Source organism: Periplaneta americana, chromosome 15 (assembly GCF_040183065.1).
Source record: "Periplaneta americana isolate PAMFEO1 chromosome 15, P.americana_PAMFEO1_priV1, whole genome shotgun sequence".
In the NCBI taxonomy this organism is placed as follows: domain Eukaryota; kingdom Metazoa; phylum Arthropoda; class Insecta; order Blattodea; family Blattidae; genus Periplaneta; species Periplaneta americana.
In genome coordinates, this window is record NC_091131.1 from 186,317,329 (window position 1) to 186,328,524 (window position 11,196).

Below are 11,196 nucleotides of genomic sequence, written 5' to 3' on the forward strand. Positions count from 1 at the left end.
AGAATCGAACTTCGTTACAAATAAATTGCCAGTTCAAGAATGGTGAGTCAAAAACTAACATAGCCCTATTTTATTGAATTTGATTGCTCTATTATTATTATTATTATTATTATTATTATTATTATTATTATTATTATTATTATTAATTTCTGTCTTGGTCATCAGTCATCAATCTCATATCCTACATACAAAAAAAAAAAAAATCAAGAGTCGCCACTGAACTCCCAGTGTCTGCTAGTAGTTTCTCCACCAGTCTTCTGCTATCGCTGTTATTGTTTAGGTCAGTAGTGTCAGAGCTGTAAGCTCCGAAACCGGTTGTGGTGGTAGAGACGTCCAGTCGGAGCGTGAACTTGCTTATGTCTGTGGAAGCACCGGAGCACGCTACGAGTTATAGTGGAGCGGTCCGCTCCGTTTAGGCTGTGTCTGACAACGCTGGTTTAGGTTAAGTTCTATTTGTTTACATCTACAAAATTGCTACCTATTTAAATGCCACGATGGGTCACATCTGCTCCCTCTGCAAGGCTTCTCCTCTTTTTATCTCAAAATAACTGTGGTTTCCCTTAATTTTCTAATACTTGTTCGCACACTGAGACAAAGAGTCCGTTTCAGTTACTACATATGTGAGTCCAAGTGATACCAGAGTTTCAGGATGTATGTAGAATGCATTTAAATTTCGGTGTCTATTTTCTGGATTTAAATGTTTTCTACGCATTCACTTTTTCAAAATTTATCTACTCCCACATTTATTGACACATTGTTCTGATTTTTTCCGCTGTTTCAGTAAATTCCATTATTTGATAATTAACATTCAATATTATGCAATTGTAAAGTATGATTGGGTCTAAAATATTTAATTCCCTATAATGCATGCTTTCTTTTTAATTTTGAAATGAATAAATTGAATAATTTTCAATTAAAAACATAATTAAAGCCTCAGCTAACTAAAGGCAATTATATATCCCATGCCATAAGATAGCTTGAGAATAAAATTTATTGAAAAATTTGTGAAAATATGGCAAAAGACAAGAATTATATTGATATAAAAATATTAATATAAAATTAATATAATTAATTAATAATGCCAATTGTAGCCTACTTACACTAAAGCTTTGATAATCTGCAATGTATGTACCAAGTAATGATCAGAACTAGTATGCAAAAAAAAAAAAAACACAGTTTTATAGTTTAGAAATTATCAAAATTCAGTTCAGCTCCTCCTTAAGCACCATATCGAAACAAAACTAAGAACAAAGCCCTAACATGTAACATCTTCATAAACAGTACACTCGACTATGCCAAACCTGTTTTCGTTAGTATAGTGCCGGTAAAGTAGAGCAGAGTAGAGTAGAAATCAGTGGTGGGGTAAGGCGACTGGTAGAGTTACTATCCCACTCTGCAATCCTACTCTACTCTACAATGATCAAGTACTCTACTCTACCAATTACGTTTACATTGGTAGAGATACTGTAAAAGGATAGTTAGTACTTGCCCAAGTTACACTCCTGCTAACTCTACTAATGAAAACTAGGCCTTAGCTCTCTTTTTCCCAATCCTTCACACCTCTGTATTATCTATCTACCTTGCCTTCGCTTCAGTTACATATCATCGAACCATAATCTCTTCACACGCACCCAGAATAGCCGCATACTAGACATAACAACACATAAGACAACATCGTATTCGTCGTTATACACAATCTCGCTATAGCGCTTGTGGAATACCCACCCAGTGACATCAGAGACTGTCGGAATTAAACAGTATTCAAAATAAACTTAGTAAGCATATTCTTGCTGGGAAGAGTACAATGCACTAAACTGAGTATTCTAACTTCATTGTAAATGTTTCGAAATTGTTACTGTTTCATTTCCATTAAAATATTACTTATTCAAACCCGTTTGCGTCCAATAACGTGCATTCATCGTCGTCTCTACACATTTAATATTTCGATAATAAAAGCTGTAGTATGCCAACACACTCTTGTCAGTATAAAATATCTTATGGAACAGGAGAATTAAACAACAGAGAAATTCTCTAATATTTATCACTGTATGAAGTCAAAACGAGTAGTAACCCACCCTGAATACTACCTATGTGTAAGTAGGCAGATTGCATTCTAATAAAATATTATAATTTCTACATGTTTGTGTGTCAGCATTTAGTACTCGTCTAGCTATAAAATAGCAACCAATTTTTAAGTATGAACGAAGTGAATAATAATATCTTAAAGATAGAAGACGTGAAAACGTTCACATCTTTTATTGTATCGGTATTTCAACGTACTCGCGCCATTGGGTGTTGTCGTCCGACGTCATCAACAATGGCAGACAGACACGACAAGACGGATCGTTTCCATGGAAACACTGTGGTTTGCCATTTTCTGCGAAAAAGTTAGAAATGATGCGAACGGCGCTTTCGGTTTTGAAAGGAGTATCTGCGATTGCGGGACGCCGAGAATTTTCGGGAGGCGCAACGCGGTTCTCCTTAGGGAGACCAGAATTGGTCAGAATTGTGACGATGCTGGGGACGGTGGGAGTAGGAGGCTATTGTCTATGGAATAGTCGTAGCCTAGCGGACAGGAATGATTCCAAGATTCCTGATCCAACTCCCTCCTCACCCACGTCGTCACAACCAGAACACCCCCGGTATGTCACCCAATTTAAATACTATTACGCACCCCCCCACACCAATAATCACAGCCAAACGACAGTCATTCCCCCCATTCCCATTACCTTCCTCATCAAAATCACCTCCATCCCCATCCTCACCCCCACCTGCACCTTCACCTCCACCTCCACCTTCACCCCCAACTCCCCCCCGTTCTATCCTTAAGAAAGATAAAAAGGAAGATCGGGATCCCGACCGCCCGCAGAAGACGGTGACATTTGACCTCCCCCAGAAGTCAGAAAAGACGAAGGGGAAAGGCAAAGCAACCCCGGGCAAGAGCAAACTCAAAACTCCCCGTCATCGTCCTGTTCCTCCGTGTAAGAAGGACGATTGGCGCCAGAGGCCCAAGGAACCTTCTGAGTTGGAAGACGACGACGACAACGACTTCGAGTACATCGACGCTTTTATGAGGTATACGAGGGACCGAATAATGACTTGGGAATTTATTCGGGAACTACAAAAACCTTTCAATGGTGACGATGTACCAGGACCATCGTCTAGACGCGGGCGGAAGTAGGGGAGTAAAAGGAGGTAAGAGTCAATTCTACTTCTTAATTATTACACGTATTATTATGTGAAACATATACATATATATGTTTCACATAATAATAAGTGTAATATATATATATATATATATACCAAATTTTTAGTGAAAGTCTTTCTCTATCTTTCCAAAAGTGACAGTCATAAAAGAGACAAAAAAATATAAAATGGAAAAGTAAATATTAATTCAAGTCTAAGAATATGAACGTTAATTGCAAACCACAAAAAATTAATACTCGATTGCACTTGCCCATATATGGTAGGGAGGTTGGGATGGGCAGGGCGGAACTCGACATGCAGCCACCTCCACGTGGTGAGTTCTGGGTTGTTTCAGTTCATACAGAATGAAACAAGCGAAGAGCTGCAGCTCAACTGTGAAAGGTGGTACAAAAATTTATACAGGGTGGAAGATGTTCAATAACAGTAAGTTCAAGCACTAAATGCTTAAAATAAAAATAATAGAATCTTCCTTCTCCATTTTTTTAATTTTTATTTAGTAAGAAATCGATTTTGTTTCTAGGAAACATCGCTATATCCCAGTAAATTCAGTAGCATTTGCCAACAGACGGAAACACGCTTCCCTGCAGCACAGATGGCAGTCACGTGGAGATCGCCCTTACACCCTGTACCCGCCGTGCTCTGCCTTAAGATGAATGTAATAAAAACATTATCGTCGTTGTTCCTACAATATCTCCAGTGTGCAAATTGTAATTTTTTCAGTAGGAAGAATAAACACATTTATTAGTGGGATTTTGTTCATTTATTTATTCTACACATTTAAATAACATCTACGTGCAGTCGGACTACATAATTGATAACAATAATCTACGCTTAATAAGCCAGTGCGTCACAATTACAAAAAATATATGCTTCATATTCACATAGGAGTTTACTTGTAAATCCACTTCAGATGTGAGGAATTGCATTGCATAGGCTGCAAGCGGTAATAACAAGTATAAGCCTAGATACAGTTACAATGAGACTGACAAATTGAGTTGAATTAAACAATTTAAATTGTTCAAAGTGTAATAGTTTTTTTATGTGTATTAAGAGTCATAAAGTGAATAGCACTCGACCGACTGCGCCATCCAGACCGACTACCTCACTTTGCTTATCCCCTCTTGTACTTTGTGTGTCCTGATTTTCATAGCTCTGCGTATAAAAATATTAGAGATATTTATATTTAGTTGGTAGTATTCTAATACACATTTCTATTCTGACGAGAAACGACCTGTAGATTTTATCCAGTGTCCTCTCATTCAATGTAAGCATGTTCTGCTTTAAAACTTCAAGTTGAGAAATTAAAATCTGTAGTTTGAAGTGATCCCCATTCGAGGTAGGATGCAAAAAGACTGGAAAATAGTCTTAAATGTCGGCTTTAGGCATAGTAAAAGTCATGTAGCACGTATGAGCGAATCCAGAAATGCATATAGAGTGTTAGTGGGAGGGCGGAGGGAAAAAGACATTTGGGAATGCCGAAACGTAGATGGAGGAATAATATAAAAATGGATTTGAGGGAGGTGGAATATAACAGAGACTGGATTAATCTTGCTCAGGAGAGGGACAGATAGCGGGCTTGTTTGAGGGCGACAATGAACCTCCGGGTTCCTTAAAAGCCGTAAGTAAGAATATAGGTCATGTTACATGTTTGATCATTCAATGAGCAGGCAGTATCGGCATCTGACAAAGACAGTACGCAAATTTGCCCTACATTTCCTACTTTGTTTTTTATTGCAAAACAAAATTTTGGCTATAAGTAAACTTAAGGTGAATTCAATGTTGCGACTGGAGTATCTACAATTTAGCCATTCATTGCAAATTAACAGCTCAAGTAGGTAATCTAAAAACCTGGTGTTATTTTTCAGAGCAAAGACATGCTACAACGTGAATAATTTTGTATGTATGTATTTTCAAATTATATCGGTATTGAAAGCGAATTTTACATAATTCGCATACACAAATATCTCTGTTGTTTATAAAATGAAATTAAAAATTGTAATACCAGGATCAAATTCTAGCGAGGAATAGATAGACAAAAACATAGAAATGTCATAATATACATACTTTGTAGACTAACATTTAAACACCAGAATAAGATATTTAACAAGTAGGATACATAAAGATAATAATAATAAAGTTTATAACAATAATATATGTTATAATTTGTGATAAGTTATATAATAATTTCAGAATGAAGAAAAGATTATGTTGAGAATGAAGATTGGATTATATTATTATTATTATTATTATTATTATTATTATTATTATTATTATTATTATTGTTATTATTATTATTATAGTTAGTGTCAATAGCAGCAAATCATATAGATATATTAACGAAAATATAACATTGACAGAAGTGATATGATGTACTTAGAGAACAAATAAACTTGTTTTAAAATACGTGATACATTACATAAACTAGGGAACTCTGTCCTATGACTATTTGAATCTGGAATCGAACATTTCATTACTATAAGACGGCAATTCTAGCTGATGGTTTATTACCGAATTATATAGACATTGTTTGTACTACAGGTATGTACAGTTGTCAAAAGAAAAAGTGGATGCTCTCCAGAAGCAAAGTTTCCTTCGGGTATCTTCGCTACAATTCGGAGATAGGCGATGTTACATGTTGTTGTACCACGTTGCCTGATATGTACAGTTATAATACCTACTTAAGAGCGTAATGGTAGCGTTCCTGCCTCTTATGCGTGAGGTCCTCCGTTCGAATACAACCAAGTGCTTTTTATGTTCTTTTTTGTATTGTTTTTAAGACAGAGATACAAAACATACATAATTGCTCCTTTCTCTTTTATGATTATTTTAGTAATTAACATCAGGTTCATGAATGTATTATGTCGTGACTTTATCGTTATTTATTATGACATTATGGCTGCAAATGAAAAGAAAAAAAGATTTTATTCGCAACAAAAATCTGTTTCGTGACATATACAAAACTAACTTACTGGCGTCTGCCTTAGAACATTAAAAAAATTAATCGTTAAAAAAACCACAAAAAGCCACGATTCTATCTTCCCCACATTTCGATCACATCTTGCAGTCGAGTGGGCATGGAACCGACTAGAGTCTTTTCAAATAGCGACTGTTCTCAGCCACGACATTCCAAGCAGCCTGGACATACACATGGTGGAAGAATACTGGTGTGGCGGATCGTTGACACAAATGCGTTGGGTCTGTGCATGTGACGTCACACTGGGAGGTCAGAGCTGGGAATCAAGCACAGCAGTTTCTTTAGACTTAGTTATGGTGACAAAGATTGCGCGAATTTTTTTAATCTATGCGAAAGAAATATGCAATAGAATGCCGGGCTGTGTTATGTATGGCTCGAAGAAAACGAAATGAAACAACATAAGATACTACGGATTTCAGAAGGACAAAGACGGAGCGACTAGCGAGCTCGTGGATCACTGTCAAAGGGCGGACAAGTTCAATTTATAAGACGCTAAATTACGATTTTTAAAACAAGAATGTTTGTTCTGACATTACAATAACTTCATAAAAGTAATATACTTGTTAAAGTCTTTCTCACTGCAGTAGAAACATTTGAATGTATGCATTTACAAATATATTAAATATTATTGATGTGGAAATAATAATAATAATAATAATAATAATAATAATAATAACAATAATAATAATAATAATAATAATAATTGTTAGCATATTATCATTGTTCATAATTATAATGTCCCGTAACAAATATTTATTTTCATCAACGATGCCTTCGAGTAACATAATCATGATCACAACCGCCTCAATGTAATGCTTTACTGAAGGCAAGACTGGATATTGGTTCCAGCGTGACGTCATCTGTGCAGGTGAGAGGGGACGATAGCTGCGCACCGCCTCGCCAGTATTCTTCCACCATGGGACATACATATTTGGGCAGGTCCTTCAATGCAAACCCAACATTCTCCAATCTTTTCTATTTTCTGCCTTCCTCTTAGTCTCCGCACATAATCCACATATCTTAATGTCGTCTATTATTTGATATCTTCTTCTGCCCCGAGCCCTTCTACCGTTCATCATTACCTTCCAGTGCATCCCTCAGTAGGCAGTTTCTTCTCAACCAGTGACCCAACCAATTCCTTTTTCTCTTTCTAATCAGTTTCACCGTCATTCTTTTTTCATCCACTTTTTCCAACACAACTGCATTTCTTATTCTGTCTGTTCACTTCACACGTTCCATTTTTCTCCACATCCACATTTCAAATGCTTTTATTCGTTTCTCTTCATTTCATCGTAATGTCCACGTTTTTTCCCCATACAGTGCCACACTCCACACAAAATACTTCACTAGTCTATTCCTTAGTTCTTTTTCCAGAGGTCCCCAGAGGTTGCTACTTTTTCTGTTAAAAGCTTCCTTTGCTCATCTTTGCTATTTTTCTTGGGAAGGATAAATGCGCTAACTTCCCATTGCTTTCCGCACACCACTGTCTCTTTCGAATCTTAATAGATCCCAGGGGCCCAAGCGTGGCGGTGAGAGAGTGAATTTGACTAATTGGGCCCTCCGGACTTCACCGAAATTCACCGCAAGGGTTAAATGTTAGTTCTATTAGGATTTTTGACCTGATCACAACCGGCAAATCCCAATTAGCCTTTGCTCCCCGCATCCTGGACGAACTTGTAGAAATCGTCAGAAAATCTTGGAGGGGGATTGGGCCACTTTTTCCGCAAATGTTTCTTTACTTGTGCCCTCGTAGTTGTCGGAAAAACGTCGGAATTTAGATGTAAACGTCTCAGTTTCAATTCCTCGTCACTGTTTTTCATGTTACTGTGTTTGAAGATAGTATATTATAATAATATAAAAAGAAAAAAGTAACACCAGTATTATGCAACTGTATTGTTCCAAACCTAATATTAAATGTATCTTATTTATGTCGCTTAAGAACGATAACAGAATATAAATGATGACTTGAATATTATTTATATGGCTAACAACGATAACAGAATATAAATAACTTCAATATTATTTATACAGGATCACTAAAAAACGATAACAATATAAATGGTAAATATCGGTTTGTTTAATTAATATAAGATATTATATAATATATAATTAATTATTTAAGGCGGTCTTGGATCTGTGTGGAGGACGGTTGAACTTCATTAGTAGAAGGAGTGGGAGTGAAGTATATTCGAAAACTCAGGTGCAATAAAAATTGAAGTAAAAATAAAATGATGTCCCTGTAGTAAACCGTTCGATGTGAAAGATTTAAGGTTCAATTAAAGTAACAATTTTATTTCATGGGTTTGAGCTACAAAATTAATTAGGTTTTCATCACAGACATTTCATTTAAGAATATTTACATATTTGGTTAATACTAAAAACATTAAATTCGGAATGGATCAAGTTTGTTGATACGAATTGAGTGAACCACAAAATTTATCAGGATCACGCGTAACTTATTCCTGAGTTCGTTGTGCGCAAGAAAGTGGCTTGTATTCAGAGGTGTTAAGAATATATTTCTCTTTAGAGAGCAGATCACTGTGAATCAAACCGTAACCCGTCTCCACCTACGCATGCTTATGAAATTTATGCCGAACCAAGATCTACATAAGCGATTCACATATTTCAGGGTATGTGAATCTAATCAGGACGCGAAGTCTAAAAACAAATTTGCTATTGAAGTTGTTGTTCGCACTAAAAAGAAACTATCAGGTAGCAAAATAATACAATGTAAAGTAATGACAAAGATTATTTTCTCACCCTTCTATACATAGCAATATAGCTGTAAGAGAAATAGGCCTACAACTAGCATCGGTCTGTTTTTTTTCAGAGCGTGTTGGTAATTTGCTGGATTGTGTTTGCAAGCGGTGGGTTATATACGTCTATTTGATATTGCTTTTATTTATGTTTACTTAATTATTAGTCTTCTTACTTTATTAATACTTAAATTGCAACAGCGAAATAAAATTAATATACTCCTATGAAGAACACATCTATGCAACGAATATTGGAAACGTGTAGTCGCTTTATTTCATTTTTAAATTGTTTCCATAGTAATATTAAAACAATGCATTTTGGTTACAATGATTAGCAGTGTTAATGCGGAGCTTCTCCAACCGCCCTCCAGTATCTCACTGCATCTGTACTGAGAGTAATAACAGATACCAAACAATAAACGCTTATATTTCAGAGCATTTACACTTATCCACAAATTTAACGCTTATTTGAATGAATCGGTGCAACACTCCCCCAGTGCACCTTTGTGCGTAATTTGATTTATGTGCTGCTACGTGTGACCCTGATTGATGCAAGAAAATATGTTTTGAGTTGTTTCTGACCTCTGTTGGTTAGTATTAAAAAGATGGTTTTCTTGCCGCTGCTTTGTGGCACAGATGTTCTAACTCACTCATTTATAGTGCGTAACACAACTTCGGTATTAAGCGTAATGGATGTACCAAGGACGGACGTTCTTCTGCTTAAGTAGTAAAGTCTCGAGGTGTGATTTAGAAATTTTATTTCTATGTACCCGAACGGCTCTGTAGATGACCCTGATGATAACCCAGATACAGGCTATGTTTTTTTAGCTTTATCAACATCTTAGGTTATTTAGCGTCTGAATGAGATGACGATGATAATGCCGGTGAAATGATTCGGGGTCCAGCACCGATAGTTACCCAGCATTTGCTCATAATGGGTTTGAGGGAAAACGCCGGAAAAACCTCAACCAGGTAACTTACCCCGTCCGGAAATCGAACCCGGGCCACCTGGTTTCGCGGCCAGACGCGCTAACAATTACTCCACAGGTGTCGATGTTACGAACAGCGATCGACAGGTATGTTTTAATTAGTATGTGATTAGGAAACATCGTGTGTTGTGCATCATGGAATGTGTGTGCATAAAGTAGAAACACGTAAGCCTCCTCTCTTTCAGTTGTCAGGATTAAGTCTTTCACGAGGAGTTGAACTCTCGCCTGGAAAACGAGACAGGAGTCGAGAGAGAGAGAGAGAGAGGTTGGTTGAGAGAAAGAGAGAAATGAAAATAATAGAAATAAAAGAAAATCAAAAGTGAATTTAGGCCTTGAACATAAGAGAACCCATAAAGAAAATGCGATTCCAAGAATACAACTTTGGCCACCATGTGAGTGCCAAAGCCAGTACTGGAATACGTTAAATCAGAGGTTGAATTCTTTTTGGGACATGGGAAGCCATCTTGTCCACAACACGTACTTGTTTCAGGCAATAAAAATGTAAGCAATAAAGAAATCGTAAGTAAACATTGTTGAGACTTACATGTAGGATTAGTTCTAATACTGTGGTCTTAGAAATTTCTATGACTATTCTATTATTTTTGTATCTTCCAATACAGGTACGTGAAGAAAAGAAAATCGAGACGAATTGTGTTCTTTATGCATACGGTGAAAGTGAAAGGAGTTCAATCAAACATATGAAAACGCATGTTCGCTTCTTCAAAGACTGCATTCCAGCTGTAGCGGAATATAGACTATCCAGAAGCAGATTAAAGATGGCAGCACAGCTTCGCGTAGTGACCAACGCGGCAAGAGATACAACAAATATTGAACAGAATCTGTAGAAACTTTGATAGATCAACTATCATAAATATCAAAGCCACTAAAGTAGGCAACAGATTTCACATACATTATATTTAGATTGTGATGTTACCATTAAGCCCCTCTTCTCGGGGCACTATCTTAAGTGATGTGAAGGAAAGTGCAAGAGAATTCCGACAAATTCCGGCAAATTTTTGCGAAAATTTTAATATTGTTTTAAGTTACCGAACTCATATAAATTTGTCACTTGCAATAGAAACAATACTCATACAGGCCTACAAAAAGTAAGCAAGAGATTTATAGTTCTATTTGCTCTTCAGACACAAAGAAAAGTACATCTATAAAAGGCAACTACAGCCCGAAACAAAAATTAAGAAACTATCCCAAGACGCTCTGCATAAATCTGAAAAATATGAGGTAATGCATTGATATGATTGCATTAATTTGT